We start from the raw sequence: 27,035 nt of genomic DNA, 5'->3' as shown, positions 1-27,035 counted from the left end.
ATCTGTATTTGGGATCTGCATAACACGTGAAATTTTGCACGCGTCCGCCTTTGTAGTTTGTGAAGACCCGATAAGCTTCTTCTTTTTCTCTATCTTCTTGTTGTGGGACATTCATCCTCCGATGTTGCCCTTTCTCATACAAAGTAGTGTAAAATTCTTACTTATACCTGTCAGTAAACTCGCCAAGAAAGCGCTAAAACATACCGTTGTAGTGAGTTTATATTATTCACCCAAGGAACTGCAGGTATTAGAGACTTCCGGTCGGACGATTTTTCACAGGACACATTTCCGGCGTTGTTGTTGCACTAGTGAGCCACAGATGAGGAGATGACCCTGTCGAAGGTGAGGCACGTAAATAAGACCGCCACAAAATGGTGCATCCTAAAGCGACTGTCAGAAAGCGGCTTGAAAATGATCTGTAAAATATCATCCATGCAACATTTTGACCAAAGAACCACCATGACATGTTATGTAGACCACAAGGAAGTGATTTCAGTTTGGAAATTGTTTTAAATATATGACCCATTTATGAAAATACACCTGACTATTGTAAAAATACGGCAAAACATCGTTGCCTGCTTTACTTTCAATGTTGTAGCCTTGCCTATATTTTTCTAGTCAAAAGATCATTTCGATGCATTTCTAAGTTTGTGACCCCAAGTGTGGATTGCAAAGTGCATCAAACGTGTTTGCTTCATTATAACTCTCCTTGCTTGAACAGTTGGAAGATCAATTTCCATATTGAGACAAGAGAGAGCCAAGGTTAAATTAAATAAAAACCTTGTACATTATCTTAAACCAAATATTTTTCTTTCATTTAGCCTCGCCAAGCAGTGGAGTGAAAAGCCAGGGAAACGAATCCAGTCAACAATGAGGATCTGAATGCTTGGAATAATAATTGGCGGTTTGCAAAATCTCCAAAAGCAGGACAAGTTTGGCCGATTCAAATAAAATAATACCAATAAGATAAAAAAAAATCCACAAATACCATCAGATGTGTTTTCGGAAAATACACTCCATCTTTCCCTGTCTTTGTTTAAGCATGTTTGCAGAGCAAGGAGGCTCCCATGGTGATGAAAGTACACGGTGTTGTTTTCATGATTTCATAACGGAGGACATATCCAACTCTGATCAGGTGACCAGTAAAATTCCATTATCATTTTTTTAGTTTTTTGAATATTATTCTTTTTTTAAATATATTTATTATTTCCTTTGCAATGTCTCTGTTGTTGCATCATGTCACATGCTCATTTTTATCGTAGACAGACTTAGACTTCCTTTTGTCATTCAAATTTGAACTTTAAAGTACATATAAGAACAACATTTTGTTGCATTAGCTCGTTGTAGTGCAGGATAAAAGAGCAATTAGGTGCGGGTATAAATAAATAGATTACTGTACAGATACATTTATTGCACTTTTGCATATGCATCCACGTTTATGGATGTATGTTACATTGTCCTTATATTCCAGCAAGTTTATCCATTTTTGGGGGGAATTGAGGCGATTGAGGCTGAGAGCCAGAGACAGGGCCTTCAGAGCTGGAGATGGATCTGGCTTGAGAACAGCGCGAGCCAACCTGTCCGGAGGCATCAGAAAAGCAAAACAGGACCACAAAAAGAAGATAACCTCCCACTTCAAGAACAGCAGAGATACACAGAGCCTATGGCAGGGCATTCAGGCCATCACGGACTACAAGCCCGTGCCACAGGAGCTGCGACAGCGACACCTCTCTGCTCAACAACCTGAACCGCTTCTTTGCACGTTTCGATGCACAAAACAACACTCGCTCACAGAAAACCACACCCCCTCTACACGATCAGACCCTGTGCCTGTCTGCCGCCAGCGTAAAGAGAACACTCTCTACTATCAACATCCGGAAAGCAGCAGGCCCAGACAATATCCCCGGTAGTGTGCTGAAGGACTGCGCAGAGGAGCTGAAGGACGTCTTTAGAGACATCTTTAACACCTCCCTGAAGCAAGCAATTGTGCCCACATGCTTCAAAACCGCCACTATCATACCTGTGCCAAAGACATCATCCCCGTCAAGTTTTAACGACTACCGTCCTGTGGCACTAACATCCATCATCATGAAAAGCTTCGAACGGTTGGTCATGTCACATATCAAATCCATCCCTCCCCCCACCTTGGACCCCTTCCAGTTTGCATACCAAGCCAGACGATCTACAGAGGATGCAATCTGCTCTGCCCTCCACCCAGCCCTCACCCACCTGGATCAGAAACACTCATATGTGAGAATGCTGTTCATAGATTTCAGTTCAGCATTCAACACCATAATACCACAACTCACCTGCAAACTTGGCAAACTGGGCCTCAGCATCTCACTCTGCAATTGGCTGCTCGACTTCCTTAGTCAGAGGCCACAAGCAGTACGTGTTGGTAACAACACCTCAAGCACCATCACCCTGAGCACAGGGGCCCCACAAGGCTGTGTGCTCAGTCCTCTGCTCTTCACTCTACTGACACATGACTGCACATCAACCTACAGCTCCAACCACCTCGTTAAGTTTGCGGACGACACAACTCTGGTGGGTCTCGTCACCAAGGGCGACGAGACTCACTACAGGAAGAGGTGGACCTCCTGACCACGTGGTGCAGGGACAACAATCTCTTGCTGAATGTCAGCAAAACCAAAGAGATGGTTGTCAATTTCCAGAGAGGCCAAACTCAACACCTGCCACTGACCATCGGCGGTGCTGCAGTGGAGAGAGTAAGGAGCACCAAATTCCTGGGGGTGCACATCAGTGAGGACCTGTCATGGACTACCTACACCGCATCACTGGTGAACAAGGCCCAACAGCGCCTCTACTTCCTGCGAAAACTAAAGCGGGCAAGTGCTCTACCACCCATCCTGACCACTTTTTACAGAGGCACCATTGAAAGCATCCTTTCTAGCTGCATCACTGTGTGGGGCCAGAGCTACACTCAATACAACAGAAGAGACCTGCAGCGCATCGTGAAAACTGCTGGGAAAATCATTGGTGGACCACTCCCATCTCTTCAGGACTTATACACCACCCGCCTCACCCGCAAAGCACTCACAATTGTGAGTGACGCAAGCCACCCTGCACACAACCTGTTCAGCCTCCTTCCCTCTGGAAGAAGATACAAGAGCCTCCGCTCTCGCACCACCAGACTCACCAACAGCTTTCACCACCAGGCTGTTAGGCTGCTGAACAATGTTGATATATGTTTGATGAAACGTGATTATGTGCATGAGTGTATGTATGTATATGTACTTGTATATGAACAGAATGTGTATATGAATGTTTGTACAATAAATGTATATGTACAGTATATGTATGTTTGTATAGTGATTTTCGATTTTCTGAGCCCTGGTCAGGCAGCGGCTTTTTGCGATCTCCTGCATAGGAGGAAGAGAAGTCCTAATGATCTTTTCTGCCGTCCTTACCACTCTTTGCAGAAACTTCCGGTACCGTTTGTGTCTAAAACTGTATTTTAACAAAGTGAGTAAGCCAAGTTTATGGAAAATGAGCCCAAATAAAGATCTGTGTTAAACTTCCAAATTTAAATATTTAAATAAAAAGTCATACCAAAGACTATAAAAATGGGACCCATTACCTCCTTGCTTGGCACTCAGCATCAAGGGTTGGAATTGGGGGTTAAATCACCAAAATGATTCCCGGGCACGGCCAGCGCTGCTGCTCACTGCTCCCCTCACCTCCCAGGGGGTGTAACAAGGGGATGGGTCGAATTGGTATAGAGCAATTGCAGTTATTTGAATGACTCAGTCTGTCCTTTTTATTATTGAGTGCTACTGCAAAAGACTACAATTATGTATATACATTCACTCTAATAATAATAATACTAATACAACGTTTGACGGACACCTATGATGATGAAATTAATTTCATTTATTGACACCTACTCGTCAAATAAAAAAAGGTGGCTTGATAGTCACCACTCAAACCATTAAATTGGAGGACTAATCTTCCTTGATGAGTCATCCCAACACACATAGCCCACATTTGTGTTTCTTTGTTCGGTTCCCTGTTTGGTACCATGCAATTACAGGGTACCTAATTAACATTTTTAATTAAGCAGCCATCAACTGTGTTCTAGACCCTGATGTCAGTGTGGTGTTTAATGGAGAGGAGGCAATCAAATACTGTAGATGGCTATTAATTACAGATGCACAGTCTGATAGCTTTTTCTCAGTTTAATAAATGATCTGCCAGGGACAATGGCATTGACGTAATGGACAGTGCCAAAAATAAATCCATTCCACAACCTGTTTTATTATGGAATTTCAAGCAGAAATAATTAAAGGGGAACATTATCACCAGACCTATGTAAGCGTCGATATATACCTGGATGTTGCAGAAAAAAGACCGTATGTTTTTTTAACTCTAAAAGGGTGAATTTGGCGATTGAAACGCCTTTCAATTGATCGCTGTCGGAGCGATGGCCTTTCACCCGTGACATAAAAAAGGGAAGCAATCTGCCATTTTCTTAAACACATTACACACACCAAGTCAAATCAGCTCTGTTATTTTCTGATTTTTCGACTGTTTTCCGTACCTTGGAGATATTATGCCTCACAAGAAAGTTTGATCATATTACGCCTATACTGGCTCACCTGCACTGGCTTCCTGTGCACTTAAGAAGTGACTTTAAGGTTTTACTATTTACGTATAAAATACTACACGGTCTAGCTCCATCCTATCTTGCCGACTGTATTGTACCATATGTCCCGGCAAGAAATCTGCGTTCAAAAGACTCCGGCTTATTAGTGATTCCTAAAGCCCAAAATAAGTCTGCGGGCTATAGAGCGTTTTCCGTTCGGGCTCCAGTACCCTGGAATGCCCTCCCGGTAACAGTTCAAGATGCTACCTCAGTAGAAGCATTTAAGTCTCACTTTAAAACTCATTTATTTACTCTAGCCTTTAAATAGACTCCCTTTTTAGACCAGTTGATCTGCCGTTTCTTTTCTTTTTCTCCTCTGTCCCACTCTCCCTTGTGGAGGGGGTCCGGTCCGATGACCATGGATGAAGTACTGGCTGTCCAGAGTCGAGACCCAGGATGGACCGCTCGCCTGTGCATCGGTTGGGGACATCTCTACGCTGCTGATCCGCCTCCGCTTGGGATGGTTTCCTGTGGACGGGACTCTCGCTGCTGTCTTGGATCCGCTTTGAACTGAACTCTCGCGGCTGTGTTGGACCCACTATGGATTGAACTTTCACAGTATCATGTTAGACCCGCTCGACATCAAATGCTTTCGGTCCCCTAATGCCCACATTTGAGGTCCTCTCCAAGGTTTCTCATAGTCAGCATTGTCACTGGCTTCCCACTGGGTGTGAATTCTCCCTGCCCACTGGGTGTGAGTTTTCCTTGCCCTTATGTGGGTTCTTCCGAGGATGTCGTAGTCGTAATGGTTTGTACAGTCCTTTGAGACATTTGTGATTTAGGGCTATATAAATAAACATTGATTGATATGCCTCGTTGGTGTGTTGTCGGAGGGTGTAACAACACGAACAGAGAAGGTTTCAAGTTGACTTACGTGGAGTGTGCTAATCAGACATATCAATGGTCACAGCATGCTAATCGATGCTAACATGCTATTTAGGCTAGCTGTATGTACATATTGAATCATTTTGCCTCATTTGTAGCTATATTTGCATCCAGCCTTTCCCTCCACCCACATATAACGCCAAACAAACACATACCAATCGATGGATTGAAGTACACCAGTGGTCAAAAGATGCCAAAGTCCCTCGTTTGTTCTGCACATGTTACCGACGACAGCTATGCTAAGACAGATGGCACAGAGATGTGTGGATATCCTGCGACACTCAAAGCAGATGCATTTCCAACGATAAAGTCAACAAAATCACAAAGGTGAGTTTTGTTGATGTTATTGACTTATGTGCTAATCAGACATATTTGGTCACGGCATGACTGCCAGCTAATCAATGCTAACATTCTATTTAGGCTAGCTGTATGTACATTTGTAGCTATATTTGCATCCAACTTTTCCCTCCACCAACATTTGATGCCAAACAAACACTTACCAATCGACATATTTACGTTGCTCCAGTGGTCAAAAGATGCAATCGTTGGTTAGAAGGCGATCGCCATATTCGTCCTCGTTGGTTCAATAGCTTCAGATTTTTCTTCAATTTTGTTTTCGCTATCTGCCTCCACACTCCAACCACCCGTTTCAATACATGCGTAATCTGTTGATCGGTTAAACCGCTGAAATCCGAGTCTGAATCCGAGTTAATGTTGCTATATCTTTCTGTTCTATCTGCCATGTCTGCTTGTATTAGCGTCACGCAGTGACGTCACAGGAAAATGGGGGGTGGATACACAGATAGCGAAAATCAGGCACTTTAAAGCCTTTTTTTCGGGATTTTCCATGATGGATAACATTTTGAAAAAAACTTTGAAAAATAAAATAAGCCACTGGGAACTGATTTTTATTGGTTTTAAATTGTGATAATGTTTCCCTTTAAGGGCCTCTTTTAAAGCTGACAACATTGACGCTTAATTCATAGTTGTAGACCTAAAAAGTATGTCAACAATTAAAATGTTCCCCATAATAGACATGGCAGTGATTCCAGGCTTGTTTTATACATTTTGGAATGTCCACTTGTAGCTCTGAGATATGGGCGTGCCTGCAGAAGACTGGCGGCATTTTTATACTGAGTAGTATGTCTTTTGGTAGCGATTCATTTCGACTCACGATATTTTCACGCAGAATTTGAAAGAAATACTGAATATGTCTGACCAAAACATTGCTGCAGTTCGTAGCAATACAATTCAAGAAGGAGTCAGGTTGCATACATTTTCAAATGATGGCAATATGAGGAAAGTATGGTCGTCTCCAATCTAATTGACTCGTGCAAAATAGGACGGACCAAATGAGAGTGACTTGGCCCTGCGATGAGGTGGCGACTTGTCCAGGGTGTACCCCGCCTTCCGCCCGATTGTGCTGAGATAGGCGCCAGCGCCCCCCGCGACCCCGAAAGGGAATAAGCGGTAGAAAATGGATGGATGGAAATGAGAGTGACACTTTCATGTCTCATGGTAGCGATGGTTGTGTTCCCCAGTATGAGGAAGGACAGGAAACAGCCAAAAACAAAAAAGAGTGCAGGTAAGAGTCTTAATTCTATTGAGTCAATTATTACAAAATGTCCGTGTGGGGCAATAAAGCGTGCGGGGAGCTCAAGTCAAAACTTGGCATAGAAGCATGGATTGCTATCTGTTGCATGTAGCAAACAAAAATCTGGCTAGGACTGGCATGGTGAGACAGACGTAAAAAAACGGAGCGATTAGTGGCGGCAGCAGGTGGAGACACCAATCGACAAACAGAAAATTCCAGGAGCCTGTGTTTGACTCTGCATCCTCCTCATCATCATTGTCGACTTCATCATCCTGCACTTTAATGTTACAGACATTTATGTTAGCTTTGTCTTTTGTTTGGGATACTTTTTGTTTGTCAAACTGTTAAACTCACACTTTTTATATTAAATATTACTTTGTGCACTTTAAACTTCAGTTTCCACTACCCTTTGCCATTTCGGCTCCGAGCCAGCCGCAACACGTCACGCCAAGGGTCCGCCGATAGAAAGACAGCGTTCCAAGCACAGTTTGTTATATATTGTTTGAAAACAAATTTATTTTAATGCCAATGACTGCAAGATTCATTTCAAGAGCAAAACATACATAAAAGGTACCACTGATAGTCACACACACACACACACACACACACACACACACACACTAGGTGTGGTGAAATTAACCTCTGCATTTGACCCACACTCTTGTTCCACCCTTGATGCTGAGTGCCCAGCAGGGAGGTAATGGTTCCCATTTTCATAGTCTTTGGTATCAATCAATCAATCAATGATTATTTATATAGCCCTAAATCACTAGTGTCTCAAACGGCTGCACAAACCACAACACAAACCACAACGATATCCTCAGTAGAGCCCACATAAGGGCAAGGAAAACTCACACCCAGTGGGACGTCGGTGACAATGATGACCATGAGAAACCTTGGAGAGGACCGCATATGTGGGCAACCCACACCCCCCTTAGGGGAAACTAAAGCAATTGCTGTCGAGCGGGTCTAACATGATACTGTGAAAGTTCAATCCATAGTGGATCCAACACAACCGTGAGAGTCCAGTCCAAAGTGGATCCAAAACAGCAGAGAGAGTCCCGTCCACAGTGGAGCCAGCAGGAAACCACCGCAGGCGGAGGCGGATCAGCAGCACATAGATGTCCCCAACCGATACACAGGCGAGCGCTCCATCCTGGGTCCCAACTCTGGACGAGCAGTCCATCCTGGGTCCCGACTCAGGACAGCCAGTACTTCATCCATGGCCACCGGACCTGACCCCCTCCACAAGGGAGAGTGGGACAGAGGAGAAAAAGAAAAGAAACGGCAGATCAACTGGTCTAAAAAGGGAGTCTATTTAAAGGCTAGAGTAAATAAATGAGTTTTAAGGTGAGACTTAAATGCTTCTATTGAGGAAGCATCTTGAACTGTTACCGGGAGGGTATTCCAGAGTACTGGAGCCCGAACGGAAAACGCTCTATAGCCCGCAGACTTTTTTTGGGCTCTGGGAATCACTAATAAGCCGGAGTCCTTTGAACGCAGATTTCTTGCCGGGACATATGGTACAATACAATCGGCAAGATAGGATGGAGCTAGACCGTGTAGTATTTTATACGTAAGTAGTAAAACCTTAAAGTCACATCTTAAGTGCACAGGAAGCCAGTGCAGGTGAGCCAGTACAGGCGTAATGTGATCAAACTTTCTTGTTCTTGTCAAAAGTCTAGCAGCTGCATTTTGTACAAACTGTAATCTTTTAATGCTAGACATGGCGAGACCTGAAAATAATACGTTACAGTAATCGAGACGAGACGTAACAAACGCATGGATAATGATCTTGGTGTCGTTAGTGGACAAAATGGAGCGAATTTTTGCGATATTACGGAGATGAAAGAAGGCCGTTTTAGTAACGCTTTTAATGTGTGACTCAAAGGAGAGTTGGGTCAAAAATAATATGCATATTCTTTAATTGTTTGGTTGTCAAATGTTAAGGTTGTATTATTTAATAGGAGTCGGTTACCACTGAGCAGGTAACAAGAAAGTGATTCCGGGTGTCGTTGATAAATGGAAGAGTGACGTCACAAAAAATAGCCATGGAGGCAATCAACCGAGATGATATTACTATTTTTCACACCTGGCAGTCACTGAGGGTCGGGGTTTTAATTCACAACCTACCGATCTCAGGGCGGACACTCTAACCACAAGGCCACTGAGCAGGAATTATTTATTGACATTTGGCTGCTATGGCTCCTTTAAAGGAAATCTAAAAAACACTTAGAAAATCCAAAGACCTCGTTTGAATAGTTCGGAAATAGGCCATATATAATAATTTAACATGATTTAGATAATTTAGTATTGTTTTTTAGTCAAAAACAGTACTTTCATATACGTTATCATCAGTGAAGCTTTTGGCCCAATCCGGACTGACACATTTCTAGTATCGCACTGTAGGCTCGTTGGCGATGACGATCCAAGGCACGATGACCTGATAAACATGTCCATGTAATTTGTGACAATGCACACTGAGTCCCAGTAGTCCTGTCAGGGTGATCTGACACACAAAATGTCACGTTCCTGGATTTCATGACAAGGTAATGTCACTTTCTACAGAGAAACTGCCGTGTTTCTCCAGACGAGCTGTCAGGTAAGACATTTGCTTCCATTTTTGGTCCTCTTGCAATCATAGTTAAGTGCAATCTCACACAAGGCTGGACTTTGGACTCTCTTGCCTCCGGCTCACACGTTTACGTCATATTGTGTTATGGTTTATTTCCGATTCTGTTGTTTTGGAACAATTTCCCTGAGTAATTAACTACTTTGAGGTTTATTGTCATTACTGACTTGCAATATAGAGTGGGAGGGGATTTTGATTTCAATATGCCTAAGTCTTTGTCATGCACATAAATGTGATAGCAGCAGGTGAGCAAGCATGCTGTGGGTTTGATATTTGGGTAATTTGAATGATCTAATTTACTGTATTTTTCGGAATATATGTCGCTCCGGAGTATAAGTCGCACCTGCCGAAAACGCATAACAAAGAAGGAAAAAAACATACATAAGTCGCACTGGAGTATAAGTCGCATTTTTGGGGGAAATGTATTTGATAAAACCCAACACCAAGAAAAGACATTCGAACGGCAATTTAAAATAAATGAAGAATAGTGAACAACAGGCTGAATAAGTGTACGTTATAAGACGCATAAATAACCAACTGAGAAGGTGCCTGGTATGTTAACGTAACATATTATGGTAAGAGTCATTCAAAAATGTGGGGTGGTATAGCTCGATTGGTAGAGCGGCCGTGCCCGCAACATGAGGGTTGCAGGTTCGATTCCCGCTTCCGCCATCCTAGTCACTGCCGTTGTGTCCTTGGGCAAGACACTTTACCCACCTGTTCCCAGTGCCACCCACACTGGTTTAGATGCAAAAATGAGATATTGGGTTCCACTATGTAAAGCGCTTTGAGTCACCAGAGAAAAAGTGCTATATAAATATAATTCACACAAATAACTATAACATATAAAACTGCTATACATTTACCAAACAATCTGTCACTCTTAATCGCTAAATCCCATGAAATCTTATACGTCTAGTCTCTTACGTGAATGAGCTAAATAATATTATTTGATATTTTACGGTAATGTGTTAATAATTTCACACATATGTCGGTCCTGAGTATAAGTCGCACCCCCGGCCAATCTATGAAAAAAACTGCGATTTATAGTCCGAAAAATACGGTATGTTAAGAATAGTGACTCAAAGTTCGTACATCCACACGCACATTCACGGTACAAACATAAATATGAACATTCTGTACATATACATTCACTGTAAAAACATACATATACACATACTGTACATATACAAGTACATATACATACATACACTCATGCACATAATCACGTTCCATCATTCATATATTAACGTTGTTGCCCTAGGGCAGGGGTCACCAATGCGGTGCCCGCGGGCACCAGGTAGCCCGTAAGGACCAGATGAGTAGCCCGCTGGCCTGTTCTAAAAATAGCTCAAATAGCAGCACTTACCAGTGAGCTGCTGCCTCTATTTTTTAATTTGTATTTATTTACTAGCAAGCAGGTCTTGCTTTGCTCGACATTTTTAAATCTAAGAGAGACAAAACTCAAATAGAATTTGAAAATCCAAGAAAATATTTTAAAGATTTGGTCTTCACTTGTTTAAATAAATTAATTTAATTGTTCAAATATATACAATTTTAGAGACGAAATACAACTTTAAAAATTATTTTAGGATTTTTAAACACATATACCTTTTTAACTTTTAAATGGCTTTCTCTTCTTTCCTGACAATTTGAATAGTCCATCCATCCATCCATCCATCATCTTCCGCTTATCCGAGGTCGGGTGGCGGGGGCAACAGCCTAAGCAGGGAAACCCAGACTTCCCTTTCCCCAGGCACTTCGTCTAGATCTTCCCGGGGGATCCCGAGGCGTTCCCAGGCCAGCCGGGAGACATAGTCTTTCCAACGTGTCCTGGGTCTTCCCCGTGGCCTCCTACCGGTTGGACGTGCCCTAAACACCTCCCTAGGGAGGCGTTCGGGTGGCATCCTGACCAGATGCCCGAACCACCTCATCTGGCTCCTCTCGATGTGGAGGAGTTCCTCCCGGATGACAGAGCTTCTCACCCTATCTCTAAGGGAGAGCCCTGCCACACGGCGGAGGAAACTCATTTCGGCCGCTTGTACCCGTGATCTTATCCTTTCGGTCATGGCCCACAGCTCATGACAATTTAAATCAATGTTCAAGTAAATGTTTTTTTTATTTATTGTAAAAATAATAAATACATTTTAATTTAAATCTTTGTTTTAGCTTCTGTTTTTTCGAAGAAGAATATTTGTGAAATATTTCTTCAAACTTATTTTGATTAAAATTCAAAATAATTATACTGGCAAAATTTAGAAAATGTTTAGAATCAAATTTCAATCTTATTTCAAAGTCTTTTGAATTTCTTTGAAAAATGTTTGTTCTGGAAAATCTAGAAGAAATCAGGATTTGTCTTTGCTGGAGATATAGCTCGGTCCAATTTGTTATATATTCTAACAAAGTGCAGAATGGATTTTAACCTATTTAAAACATATCATCAAAATTATAAAATTAATCTTAATCAGGAAAAATCACTAATGATGTTCTATAAAATGGGTTTTAATTTTTTCAAAAAGATTCGTATTAGCTAGTTTTTGTCTTCTTTTTTCCGGATGAATTTTGAATTTTAAAGAGTCAAAATTGAAGATAAACTATGTTTCAAAATTTAATTTTAAATGTTTTTCCTGTTTTCTCCTCTTTTAAACTGTTCAATTAAGTGTTTGTTTTTTTTACCATTTATTCTCTACAAAAAACCTTCCGTAAAAGGAAAACAAATTGTACAACGGAATGACAGACAGATATACCCATCTATATATATATATATATATATATATATATAAATATATATATATATATATATATATATATATACTCCTCTCTGAGCTGCTACCTTACCGTGGTAGAGGAGTTTGCGTGTCCCAATGATCCTAGGAGCTATGTTGTCTGGGGGCTTTCATGCCCCCTGGTAGGGTCTCCCAAGACAAACAGGTCCTAGGTGAGTGATCAGACAAAGAGCAGCTCAAAGACTTCTATGGAATTACAACAAAACAAACCCAGATTTCCCGGTCACCGGGGCCCCGCTCTGGAGCCAGGCCCGGAGTTGGGGCATGATGGCGAGCGCCTGGTGGTCGGGCCTGTCCCCATGGGGCCCGGCCGGGCACAGCCCGAAGAGGCAACGTGGGTCATCCCTCCAATGGGCTCACCACTCATAGGAGGGGCCATAGAGGTCGGGTGCATTGTGAGCTGGGCGGCAGCCGAAGGCAGGGCACTTGGCGGTCCGATCCTCGGCTACAGAAGCTAGCTCTTGGGACGTGGAACGTCACCTCACTGGGGGGGAAGGAGCCTGAGCTAGTGCGCGAGGTAGAGAGGTTCCGGCTGGATATAGTCGGACTCACCTCGACGCACAGCAAGGGCTCTGGAACCAGTTCTCTCGAGAGGGACTGGACCCTCTTCCACTCTGGCGTTGCCGGCAGTGAGAGGCGACGGGCTGGGGTGGCAATTCTCGTTGGCCCCCGGTTCAAAGCCTGCACGTTTGAGTTCAACCCAGTGAACGAGAGGGTAGCTTCCATTCGCCTTCGGGTGGGGGGACGGGTCCTGACTGTTGTTTGTGCTTACGCACCAAACAGCAGTTCAGAATACCCACCCTTTTTGGGTACACTCGAGGGAGTACTGGAAAGTGCTCCTCCGGGTGATTCCCTTGTCCTACTGGGAGACTTCAACGCTCATGTTGGCAACGACAGTGAAACCTGGAGAGGCGTGATTGGGAAGAATGGTCGCCCGGATCTAAACCCGAGTGGTGTTTTGTTATTGGACTTTTGTGCTCGTCACGGATTGTCCATAACAAACACCATGTTCAAACATAAGGGTGTCCATATGTGCACTTGGCACCAGGACACCCTAGGCCGCAGTTCCATGATCGACTTTGTAGTTGTGTCATCGGATTTGCGGCCCTATGTTTTGGACACTCGGGTGAAGAGTGGGGCGGAGCTTTCTACCGATCACCACCTGGTGGTGAGTTGGCTGCGATGGTGGGGGAGGATGCCGGACAGACCTGGCAGGCCCAAGCGCATTGTGAGGGTCTGCTGGGAACGTCTGGCAGAGTCTCCTGTCAGAGAGAGTTTCAATTCACACCTCCGGGAGAACTTTGAACATGTCACGAGGGAGGTGCGGGACATTGAGTCCGAGTGGACCATGTTCCGAACCTCTATTGTCGAGGCGGCTGATTGAAGCTGTGGCCGCAAGGTTGTTGGTGCTTGTCGTGGTGGTAATCCCAGAACCCGTTGGTGGACACCAGCAGTGAGGGATGCCGTCAAGCTGAAGAAGGAGTCCTATCGGGTTCTTTTGGCTCATAGGACTCCGGAGGCAGTGGACGGGTACCGACGGGCCAAGCGGTGTGCAGCTTTAGCGGTCGCGGAGGCAAAAACTCGGACATGGGAAGAGTTCGGGGAAGCCATGGAAAACGACTTCCGGACGGCTTCGAAGCGATTCTGGACCACCATACGGCGCCTCAGGAAGGGGAAGCAGTGCACTATCAACACCGTGTATGGTGCGGATGGTGTTCTGCTGACTTCGACTGCGGATGTTGTGGATCGGTGGAGGGAATACTTCGAAGACCTCCTCAATCCCACCAACACGTCTTTCTTTGAGGAAGCGGTGCCTGGGGAATCTGTAGTGGACTCTCCTATTTCTGGGGCTGAGGTCGCTGAGGTAGTTAAAAAGCTCCTCGGCGGCAAGGCCCCGGGGGTGGAAGAGAGCCGCCCGGAGTTCCTTAAGGCTCTGGATGCTGTGGGGCTGTCTTGGTTGACAAGACTCTGCAGCATCGCGTGGACATCGGGGGCGGTACCTCTGGATTGGCAGACCGGGGTGGTGGTCCCTCTCTTTAAGAAGGGGGACCGGAGGGTGTGTTCCAACTATCGTGGAATCACACTCCTCAGCCTTCCCGGTAAGGTTTATTCAGGTGTACTGGAGAGGAGGCTTCGCCGGATAGTCGAACCTCGGATTCAGGAGGAACAGTGTGGTTTTCGTCCTGGTCGTGGAACTGTGGACCAGCTCTATACTCTCGGCAGGGTTCTTGAGGGTGCATGGGAGTTTGCCCAACCAGTCTACATGTGCTTTGTGGACTTGGAGAAGGCATTCGACCGTGTCCCTCGGGAAGTCCTGTGGGGAGTGCTTAGAGAGTATGGGGTATCGGACTGTCTTATTGTGGCAGTCCGCTCCCTGTATGATCAGTGTCAGAGCTTGGTCCGCATTGCTGGCAGTAAGTCGGACACATTTCCAGTGAGGGTTGGACTCCGCCAAGGCTGTCCTTTGTCACCGATTCTGTTCATAACTTTTATGGACAGAATTTCTAGGCACAGCCAAGGCGTTGAGGGGTTCCGGTTTGGTGGCCACGGAATTAGGTCTCTGCTTTTTGCAGATGATGTAGTCCTGATGGCTTCATCTGGCCGGGATCTTCAGCTCTCACTGGATCGGTTCGCAGCCGAGTGTGAAGCGGCCGGAATGAGAATCAGCACCTCCAAGTCCGAGTCCATGGTTCTCGCCCGGAAAAGGGTGGAGTGCCATCTCCGGGTTGGGGAGGAGACCCTGCCCCAAGTGGAGGAGTTCAAGTACCTAGGAGTCTTGTTCACGAGTGGGGGAAGAGTGGATCGTGAGATCGACAGGCGGATCGGTGCGGCGTCTTCAGTAATGCAGACGTTGTATCGATCCGTTGTGGTGAAGAAGGAGCTGAGCCGGAAGGCAAAGCTCTCAATTTACCGGTCGATCTACGTTCCCATCCTCACCTATGGTCATGAGCTTTGGGTCATGACCGAAAGGATAAGATCACGGGTACAAGCGGCCGAAATGAGTTTCCTCCGCCGGGTGGCGGGGCTCTCCCTTAGAGATAGGGTGAGAAGCTCTGCCATCCGGGAGGAGCTCAACGTAAAGCCGCTGCTCCTCCACATCGAGAGGAGCCAGATGAAGTGGTTCGGGCATCTGGTCAGGATGCCACCCGAACGCCTCCCTAGGGATGTGTTTAGGGCACGTCCAGCTGGTAGGAGGCCACGGGGAAGACCCAGGACACGTTGGGAAGACTATATCTCCCGGCTGGCCTGGGAACGCCTCGGGATCCCCCGGGAAGAGCTAGACGAAGTGGCTGGAGAGAGGGAAGTCTGGGCTTCCCTGCTTAGGCTGCTGCCCCCGCGACCCGACCTCGGATAAGCGGAAGATGATGGATGGATGGATGGATTTATATTTATATATATATATATATATATATATATATATATATATATATATATATATATATATATATATATATATATATATATATATTAAAGGTAAATTGAGCAAATTGGCTATTTCTGACAATTAATTTAAGTGTGTATCAAACTGGTAGCCCTTCGCATTAATTAGTACCCAAGAAGTAGCTCTTGGTTTCAAAAAGGTTGGTGACCCCTTCCCTAGGGGAAACTGGGTAACACATGGCACACTGACAAAGCTTAACCTATTGTAACTATAACAATCTACAAGGTTAATATAGGTTGCTTCTCTTTCTTCCCCTCCATTTTTATGCATTATTTTGTATCTTTAGTTATTATTACGTACATGTATTGTTACATTTGAACAACCGTATTGTTGATAATAGAGGTATATTATTGGTATTGTTCATTATCAATAGTGCTATTTCTATTGGTGTTTGTAATGCTCCATTTGTAGTATAAACATGCTCATTGTCATTTCTGTATTATTATTTATTTCGCAAACTGCTTCTTAGCTATCACTTTTAGCATCACATCTGTACATATCGTATTTGCTGATGTTGCTCTATTGTTGTTGTTGTTATTGTTGTGTCTGCTGCTGTTGTTTTTGTCTCTCTGTCTAATCCCCTCTTGTTCCCACAATTTACCTTTTTGGCTTCCTTTTTTTCTCTTTCCATCCCCTTCCTGCTCCGCCCCTGCTGCACCAAATGATAATATAAATACATTTATTAAAGTCAAATACTAACAAAGCAACAAGAGAAGTATCCTACACTTCTCTTTTGTAAAGTAAATCTGCATCTACATCAACTACTGTATTTTTCGGACTATAAGTCGCAGTTTTTTTTTATAGTTTGGCGGGGGGTGCGACTTATACTCAGGAGCGACTTATGTGTGAAATTATTAACACATTACCGTAAAATATCAAATAATATTATTCAGCTCATTCACGTAAGAGACTAGACGTATAAGATTTCATGGGATTTAGCAATTAGGAGTGTCAAATTGTTTAGTAAACATATAGTATGTTCTATATGTTATAGTTATTTGAATGACTCTTACGTTAACATATATATGTAATAATTTAATATAATGGATTAGATTTATATCGCGCTTTTCTATTATTAGATGCTCACAGAGAAGTGGGAACCCATCATTCATTCACACCATATGTTACGTTAACATACCAGGCACCTTCTCAGTTGGTTATTTATGCGTCATATAACGTTCACTATTATTTATTTATTATAGATTACCTTTAAAATGTATATTCTTGGTATTGGGTTTTATCAAATAAATTTCGCCCAAAAATGCGACTTATACTCCAGTGCGACTTGTATATGTTTTTTTTCCTTCTTTATTATGCATTTTCGGCAGGTGCGACTTATACTCCGGAGCGACTTATACTCCGAAAAATACGGTATATGATTTGCCCGAGAAGCTGGACAGGACAAAAAAAAAAAATTGTGACCGTTTACCATCAATAACATGCAAGGAGCCACCGTCACATTACAGTCACTCCATACCGCCGCTATGTATGGAACCGTGCCGAGTCCCAAAACCACATCTGACACTCACCAAGTGTATAAAACAAAATTTGTTTTAATGTGAAAAGGCACAAAAACATTAAATATTTAGGAAGCTGTCGCCATTATTGCTTGTGTTTATTTGTGACTATATTATACAAACAGTCTTCCGGCCCAGTCACACAATAAATAGAGCTTTAACATACACACTTAAGTGAATACAACACATACTTGATAAGCAGCCATAGAGGTCACACTGAGGGTGGCCGTATAAACACCTTTAACACTTTTACAAATATGCGCCACACTGTGAACCCACACCGAACAAGAATGACAAACAAATTTTGGCAGAACATCCACGCCGTAACACAAGATAAACACAACAAAACAAATACAAAGACCCCCTTGCAGCACTAACTCTTCCGGGACGCTACAACATACACTCCCACCGCTATCTCCCAACCCTGTCCCCCCAACCCCCACCTCCAACCCCACCACCCCCATCTCCCAAATTGGGAGGTCTCAAGGTCGGCAAGTGTGGCATGATAAGTGTGACCAGTAGATGGCAGTCAAACATCAGAGATACGTGTAGACTGCAATATGACTCAAGTAAACAACACCAAAATGTTTTATGCTCCATTGAAAATAAAGAACATTACACACGGCGCTCAAAAGTCAATCAAAATGTTTTAGTACAACTTTGGTAAGCTATCAAGCCTACCACTTGATGGATTGTACTGTGCTTCAACATACAAGTACTATTATGGTGTGTGTATAAGGTAAGACATTATCTGGCATTTTGTTTTGCAATATTATGCAAAATCAACTTGTCTTACCTTCTGGTACCTGCTGATCTGTATTTGGGATCTGCATAAGTCCTGACAATTTGCCTTTGTAGCCTGTGAGACACCGTAGTCGATAAGCTTCTTCTTTTTCTCTATCTTCTTGTTATGGGACATTCATCTTCTGTTGTTGCCATTTTTAATATAAAGTAGTGTAAAGTTCTTACTTATATCTTTCAGTAAAGTCGCCATGAAAGCGCGAAAACATACCGGTGTAGTGAGTTTACGTTATTTACTTAAGGAACTTTAGTTATTAGAGAGCTCCGGTCAGTTGTTTTTCACGGGACACATTTTCGGCGTTGTTATTGCACTACAGAGTCACGGATGCGATGATGTTGCTCCGTTATTGATTTAAGTGAAGTCTAAATGTCATTAAAACAGTTAGCTCCATCTTTTGACACTTCTTCCACTCCTGTCCTTGCACGCTACACCGCTACAACAAAGATGACAGGGAAAAGACGCTGTCGAAGGTGAGCCACGTACATAAAAAGACCACCCACAAAACGGCGCATCCTAAAGCGAATGCCAGAAAGAAGCTTGAAGATGATCTGTAAAACAATCTATGCAACATGTTGACCAACCAACCACCATTACATGTTTTGTAGACCACAAGGAAGTGTTTTGAATTTAGAAAAAAAAAACACCCCTTTAATGAAAATAGACATGACTAGACCGGCTCATCGGCAGTGCACATTATAATCCCGTGCCCATTATGGTCCGGAAAATATGGTATATTGTTATTTACGCAACAAGCTCAATATACACGTTTGTACTTCAGAGTTTGACATAAATAAATGATAAATGGGTTGTACTTGTATAGCGCTTTTCTACCTTCAAGGTACTCAAAGCGCTTTGACACTACTTCCACATTTACCCATTCACACACACATTCACACACTGATGGAGGGAGCTGCCATGCAAGGCGCCAACCAGCACCCATCAGGAGCAAAGGTGAAGTGTCTTGCTCAGGACACAACGGACGTGACAAGGTTGGTACTAGGTGGGATTTGAACCAGGGACCCTCGGGTTGCGCACGGCCACTCTCCCACTGCGCCACGCCGTAATAATAATAATGAACTTATGTATTCTCAATGCTATGAGATATGTTATTATTTGAAATGCACAACTTTTTACATTTTAGCAGGTATATTTGCACAAGGTATCGGATCTCTATCGCAGAATTTTACTCTGTATTGGATAAGTAATGAAATCACTAGAATCGCAAATCACTATTATTTACATGCCTGCAGTTAGACTGTGCCTTTTCCCCGCCAGCCATCTTTTTTAGCGCTTCCACCTGGAGTCTGCTGACGGATATAAGTTAAAACTATGCAATACTTTGTATTAGATATGGCAACACAGGAGGACGCATATTCGTGTACGAGCCAGTCTGCCCCACAACAAGAGGATAGCGAAAAAAAAGTAACTTATTGATTACGTCGGACTAAAAATGTGGACTCGCGCAAAGCTCGTTGGGCACATCCATACCATATATGGAGATATTTGCTGACGTCAAAACTGGGATAACGTCACAAATTATGCTAATTCCAAATGGCTGGTTCAAAGGAAGTTTCAAGGAAAGCAAAATTGTCCTATAAATATCTCCGCCATGCATCCATGGTTTGATTTAAAATTTTCGAGACTTTTACAGATCCCAAACAGACAAAAACAGATACCAACAGGTAAGAAAAGTTGGCCACTAGGCCAATACTCAGTGGGCTAGTGGTTAGAGTGTCCTGAGATCTGTAGGTTGTGAGTTCAAACCCCGACGAGTCATACCAAACACTATACAAACCTTGTTTCCATATGATTTGGGAAATTGTGTTGGATGTAAATATAAACGGAATACAATGATTTGCAAATCCTTTTCAACCCATATTCAATTGAATGCACTACCAAAACAACATATTTGATGTTCAAACTAATGAACTTAATTTTTTTTTGTAAATAATGATTAACTTAGAATTTCATGGCTGCAACACGTGCCAAAGTCGTTGGGAAAGGGCATGTTCACCACTGTGCTACATCATCTTTTCTTTTAACAACACTCAATTAACATTTGGGAACTGAGTAAACACATTTTTGAAGCTTTTCAGGTTGTTGTATTTTAGGTTTCAAAATTTTCAATGGGAGAAAGGTCTGGACTCCAGGCAGGCCAGTGTAGTACCCGCACTCTTTTACTATGAAGCCACGCTGTTGTAACACGCGGTGTGGCGTTGTCTTGCTGAAATAAGCAGGGGCATCCATGATAACGTTGCTTGAATGGCAGTATATGTTGCTCCAAAACATGTATGTACCTTTCAGCATTAATGGTACCTTCACAGATGTGTAAGTTACCCATGCCTTGGGCAGTAATACACCCCCATACCATCAGAGATGCTGGCTTCTGAACTTTGCGCCTATAACAATCCAGATGGTTCTTTTCCTCTTTGTCCACCGTTTCCAAAAACAATTTCAAATGTGGACTCGTCAGACCACAGAACACTTTTCCACTTTGCATCAGTCCATCTTAGATGATTTCGGGCCCAGAGAAGCCGGCGGCGTTTCTGGATGTTGTTGATAAATGTCTTTCGCTTTGCATAGTAGCGCTTTAATTTGCACTTTTAGATGTAGCGACGAAATGTATTTAGTGACAGTGGTTTTCTGAAGTGTTCCTGAGCCCATGTGGTGATCCCCTTTAGAGATTGATGTCGGTTTTTGATACAGTACCGTCTGAGGGATCGAAGGTCACGGTCATTCAATGTTGGTTTTCGGCCATGCCGCTTATGTGGAGTGATTTCTCCAGATTCTCTGAACCTTTTGATGATATTATAGACCGTAGATGTTGAAATACCTAAATTTCTTGCAATTGCACTTTGAGAAACGTTCTTCTTAAACTGTTTGATTATTTGCTCACACAGTTATGGACAAAGGGGTGTACCTCACCCGATCCTTTCTTGTGAAAGAGCTTTTTTTGGGAAGGTGTTTTTATACCCAATCATAGCACCCACCTGCTCCCAATTAGCCTGCACACCTGTGGGATGTTCCAAATAAGTGTTTGATGACCATTCCTCAACTTTATCAGTATGTATTGCCACCTTTCCTAACTTCTTTGTCATGTGTTGCTGGCATCAAATTATAAAGTTAAGGATTATTTGCAAAAAAAAATGTTTATCAGTTTGAACATCAAACATTTTGTCTTTGTAGCAAATTCAACTGAATATGGGTTGAAAATGATTTGCAAATCATTATATTCTGTTTATATTTACATTCAACACAATTTCCCAACTAATAGGGAAACAGGGTTTGTAGAAATGGGACCCATTACTTCCCTGCTTGGCACTCAGCATCGAGAGTTGGAATTGGGGGTTAAATCACCAAAAATGATTCACGGGCGCTGCACCGCTGCCGCCCACTGCTAAACAAGGAGATGGGTCAAATGCAGAGGACACATTCCAACACATCTTGTGTGTGTGACAATCAATGGTACTTTAACTTTAACTTCCATCCATCCATCCATTTTCTACCGCTTATTCCCTTTCGGGGTCACGGGGGGCGCTGGCGCCTATCTCAGCTACAATCGGACGGAAGGCGGGGTACACCCTGGACAAGTCGCCACCTCATCGCAGGGCCAACACAGATAGACAGACAACATTCACACTCACATTCACACACTAGGGCCAATTTAGTGTTGCCAATCAACCTATCCCCAGGTGCATGTCTTTGGAAGTGGGAGGAAGCCGGAGTACCCGGAGGGAACCCACGCATTCACGGGGAGAACATGCAAACTCCACACAGAAATATCCCGAGCATGGATTTGAACCCAGGACTGCAGGACCTTCGTATTGTGAGGCAGACACACTAACCCCTCTGCCACCTAATTTAATTTCACATAATAGGTCCCCTGGAACTCTCCTGAAGGACTCATTAAAGTATTATATATCTATCTTTAATCATTTGACGGCAGATCTACATAAGTTTAGCGTGTATCAAAACATGCTATGATGAGGATTGTGCCTCTCAATTGAGCAAAATAGCTCATGCATCATTCAGCTTGTTTGTCTTCGAGTATATGCAGAACACACACAGATTGTCACAAAGCCCACAACACTGTGTGGAGCAGATGCGAATGTAGTCATTTAGTGAATTATCAAGCTGCTGTTTTCATGTCTATAGATAGCAGGTTTTGGAAGGTACGTGCAAACTGGCACAGTTATGCACAAATGGGTGAGGTCATCGTGGGTAGGGTAGGGTAGGGTAGGTCTTTATTGTCATTGCACAAGTACAACGAGATGTTGTTTCCAGCACAAACCCGTTCAAGATTAGACGAACAAACAGTGTACAGGGTTACAGAACAGGAACACCGATGGGTCGCCACAAGGCGCCACGTACAAGATGGGAAAAAAGTAAATGCTGGGCAAGGATGAGTAAAAGAAATGCAGTCTAGATAGTCCTAAGGGGGACCAGTCTGGAGTGGGAAAAAACCTCCATAGCAAAGCAAATATACAATTTACAACATACATCTCGAGACTAGCAACAGAGGGTACGGAGTGGGGGTTACGGTGGCAGGCTGCAGCTATTCAGGCGCTGCCCAGCCGTCCATCACCCCTAAGGGATTTGCGTCAAGGGCGTTGAATGGGGCTTAGAGTATGTGTGTGGCGTATATTTTTTGTGGATGCATGTGTTTATGTAAGCCTGCCGCGTGTCTCTGTTCCATGGCCTTGGTGTCGTGCAGTCGCTAGTCAGTCCAAAGTCAACAACAGCAACAGGTGTGTGTCCTAGAGAGACACGGATGGAGTTTGTTGTATCTTCGCCACACTTTCCTTTGGGAGAGTCTCGAAACCAGGGAAACAATCCATGTTAATATGCAAATGAAAATAAAATTTGCTTTTCACTCTAAATTGTCTGTGACTGGTCCTCAAAATTCATCCTACAGGGCAGTGGTCCCCAACCTTTTTTTATCCGCGGACCGGTCAACGCTTAATAATTTGTCCCGCGGCCCGGGGGGGATGTCCTTTTTTTTTCTTTTCTTCTTTGTCATGAAAAAGGGCCATTTTTGTCATGAAAAAGGGAGGTTTTTGTGGTTGGTGCACTAATTGTAAGTGTATATTGTGTTTTTTATGTTGATTTAATAAAAAATAAAAAATAAAAACCCGGTGGTTGGGGACCACTGCTACAGGGCAAACGGTCCGATGTTAGGAGGTGATCGGTGCAATTACAGATGAAAGCAAAACAGAATATCGTGTGTCCGTGTCAGAATAGGTAATAAACACACAGTAGAACATCCATTCATGAACGCCTCTATATTCAACCTGTTTGATTTACAGACTTTTACATCGTGCCAAATATGCTTCTGTGTGCATACCACGTCTCGGTTGATGAACGCTTTATTCGTTTATTCATGTCGCATTTTTTCTGGTGCATCATTTTGATGATGTCTGTACACGCGGGGAGGGCTCAGTGGCCTAGTGGACCTACTCAGTGGCCTAGTGGTTAGAGTGTTTGCCCTGTGATCGGTAGGTTGTGAGATCAAATCCCGGCAAAGTCATACCAAAGACTATAAAAATGGGACCCATTACCTCCCTGCTTGGCACTCAGCATTAAGGGTTGGAATTGGGGGTTAAATCACCATAAATGATTCCCAGGCGCGGCACCACTGCTGCCCACTACTCCCCTCACCTCCCAGGGGGGTGATCAAGGGTGATGGGTCAAATGCAGAGAATAATTTTGCCACATCTAGTATGTGTGTGACAATCATTGGTACTTTTAACTTTAACTTTAACTTTGAAAAGTTGGGAACTCCTATGTCACATCCTGTACACACAGGCACATATCAAAGTGGTTTAAGGGTGAGCGGCTCTTTTGACATGTTTATTTCCACAATTGTCGTATCTTGCACCGGCAAGCGTTGTGACAGCTTGACTTAGATATCACTGTGATCGTATATACTTTATATGTGTCCAAACTCTCACAGTCTCGCTGGATAGCTTCAGGTTGCATGAAAACATTCAGTTTGAGGATTTTATGAGCGAAGGGGACTTTGTTCCGCAGCGAGTTTTTAATTGTGATGAGACCAAAAAAGATGCCACTGCGGACCTGTATTTCAGCAAAGGACAAGGCCCTACCTGGACACAAGCCGATAAAGGACTCTTAGTCACACTCTTTTATTTTTTGGTAAAGAGAGCGGTGATTACGTGAAGCATCTGCTTGTGTATTATTCTGAAACTCCCAGGGTGTTCAACAATGCCAACAATTTTTGCAGACACAAGATAAAATGCTTTAAATGTTGTTATTTTAATATTGTAAAAACATGGTCGTTAACATTTTCGGAACGCACCACAAATACAACATATTTTGTGTGTGTGTGTGCGTGTTTACATTTAGGCTTGCTGTAATGTTGTGTTGTTTGGATATATTACCCCTTTTGTTGGTTTTGATTATATATATATATATATATATATATATATATATATATATATATATATATATATATATATATATATATATATATAAACCCCAAATTGTGTTAGATGTACATATAAATGGAATACAATAATTTGCAAATCATTTTCAACCCATATTCAGTTGAATATGATACAAAGACAACATAATTGATGTTGAAACTGATAAACATTTTATTTCTGTTACAAATAATGATTAACTTTAGAATTTGATGCCAGCAACACGTGACAAAGACGTTGGGAAAGGTGGCAATAAATACTGATAAAATTGAGGAATGCTCATCAAACACTTATTTGGAACATCCCACAGGTGTGCAGGCTAATTGGGAAGAGGTGGGTGCCATGATTGCGTATAAAAACAGCTTTCCAAAAAATGCTCAGTCTTTCACAAGAAAGGATGGAGCGAGGTACACCCCTTTGTCCGCACAACGTTTAAGAACAACGTTTCTCAAAGTGCAATTGCAAGAAATTTAGGGATTTCAACATCTACAGTCCACAATATCATCAAAAGGTTCAAAGAATCTGGAGAAATTACTCTTGGTAAGCGGCATGGCCGGAAACCAACATTGAATGACTGTGACCTTCGATCCCTCAGAAGGCAATGTATCAAAAACCGACATCAATCTCTAAAGGATATCACCACGTGGGCTCAGGAATACCTCAAAAAACCACTGTCACTAATTAGTTTGTCGCTACATCTGTAAGTGCAAGTTAAAGCTCTATTATGCAAAGCGAAATCCATTTATCAACAACATCCAGAAATGCTGCCGGCTTCTCTGGGCCCGAGATCATCTAAGATGGACTGATGCAAAGTGGAAAAGTGTTCTGTGGTCTGACGAGTCCACATTTCAAATTGTTTTTGGAAATAATAGACATTTTGTCATCCGGACCAACTGCGAAGCAAACAATCCAGACAGTCACCGACGCAAAGTTCAAAAGCCAGCATTTGTGATTGTATTGGGGTACATTAGTACCCAAAGCATGGGGAACTTACACATCTGTGAAGGCACCGTTAATTATGAAAGGTACATACAGGTTTTGGAACATATGCTGCCATATAAGCGCCGTCTTTTTCATGGACACCCCTGCTTATTTCAGCAAGACAATGCCAAGCCACATTCAGCACGTGTTACAACAGCGTGGCTTCGTAAAAAAAGAGTGCGGGTACTTCCCTGGCCCTCCTGCATTTCAGACCTGTCTCCAATTGAAAATGTGTGGCACATTATGAAGCATAAAATACGACAGTGGAGACCCCGGACTGTTGAATGAATAAAGCTCTACATAAAACAAGAATGGAAAAAAATTCCACTTTCAAAGTTTCAACAATTAGTTTCCTCAGTTCCCAAATGTTTATTGAGTGTTGTTAAAAGAAAAGGTGATGTAACACAGTGGTGAACATGCCCTTTCCCAACTACTTTGGCACGTGTTGCAGCCATGAAATTGTAAGATGATTATCATTTGAAAAAAAAAAAAAAAGTTAATGAGCTTGAGCATCAAATATATTGTCTTTGTAGTGCATTCAACTGAATATGGGTTGAAAAGGATTTGCAAATCATTGTTTTCCGTTTATATTTACATCTGACACAATTTCTCAACTCATGGAAACGGGTTTGTATATATATATATATATATGTATATATATATATATATATATATATATATATATATATATATATATATATATATATATATATATATATATATATATAGACATGAATAAAAGGGGTTTTAAGGGTTATTTTGTTGTCAAAAAAGTGCAATAAGATTACTGAGAGTTTGCAATGAGTGAGCCTTCTGAATTCATTACAACACCCATATATATATAAATATATATATATATATATATATAAATATATATATATATATATATATATATATATATATATATATATATATATATATATATATATATATATATATATATATATATACATATATATATATATATATATATATATATATATAATATATATATATATATACATATATATATATATATATATATATATATATATATATATATATATATATATATATATATATATATATATATATATATATATAATTATATATATATATATATATATATATATATATATATATATATATATATATATATATATATATATATATATATTTATATATATATACATATATACGTGTGTATACTTACTTAGAGGGGAGGAAAACAGGTGGTACAGGTGAACGGCACCGTGTACACACATATACAGTATATACACATCTACATGCATATATATATATATGTATATG

The sequence above is a fragment of the Nerophis ophidion genome, linkage group LG21 (genome assembly GCF_033978795.1).
Source record: "Nerophis ophidion isolate RoL-2023_Sa linkage group LG21, RoL_Noph_v1.0, whole genome shotgun sequence".
Taxonomy (NCBI): domain Eukaryota; kingdom Metazoa; phylum Chordata; class Actinopteri; order Syngnathiformes; family Syngnathidae; genus Nerophis; species Nerophis ophidion.
This window is presented reverse-complemented; position numbering follows the sequence as displayed.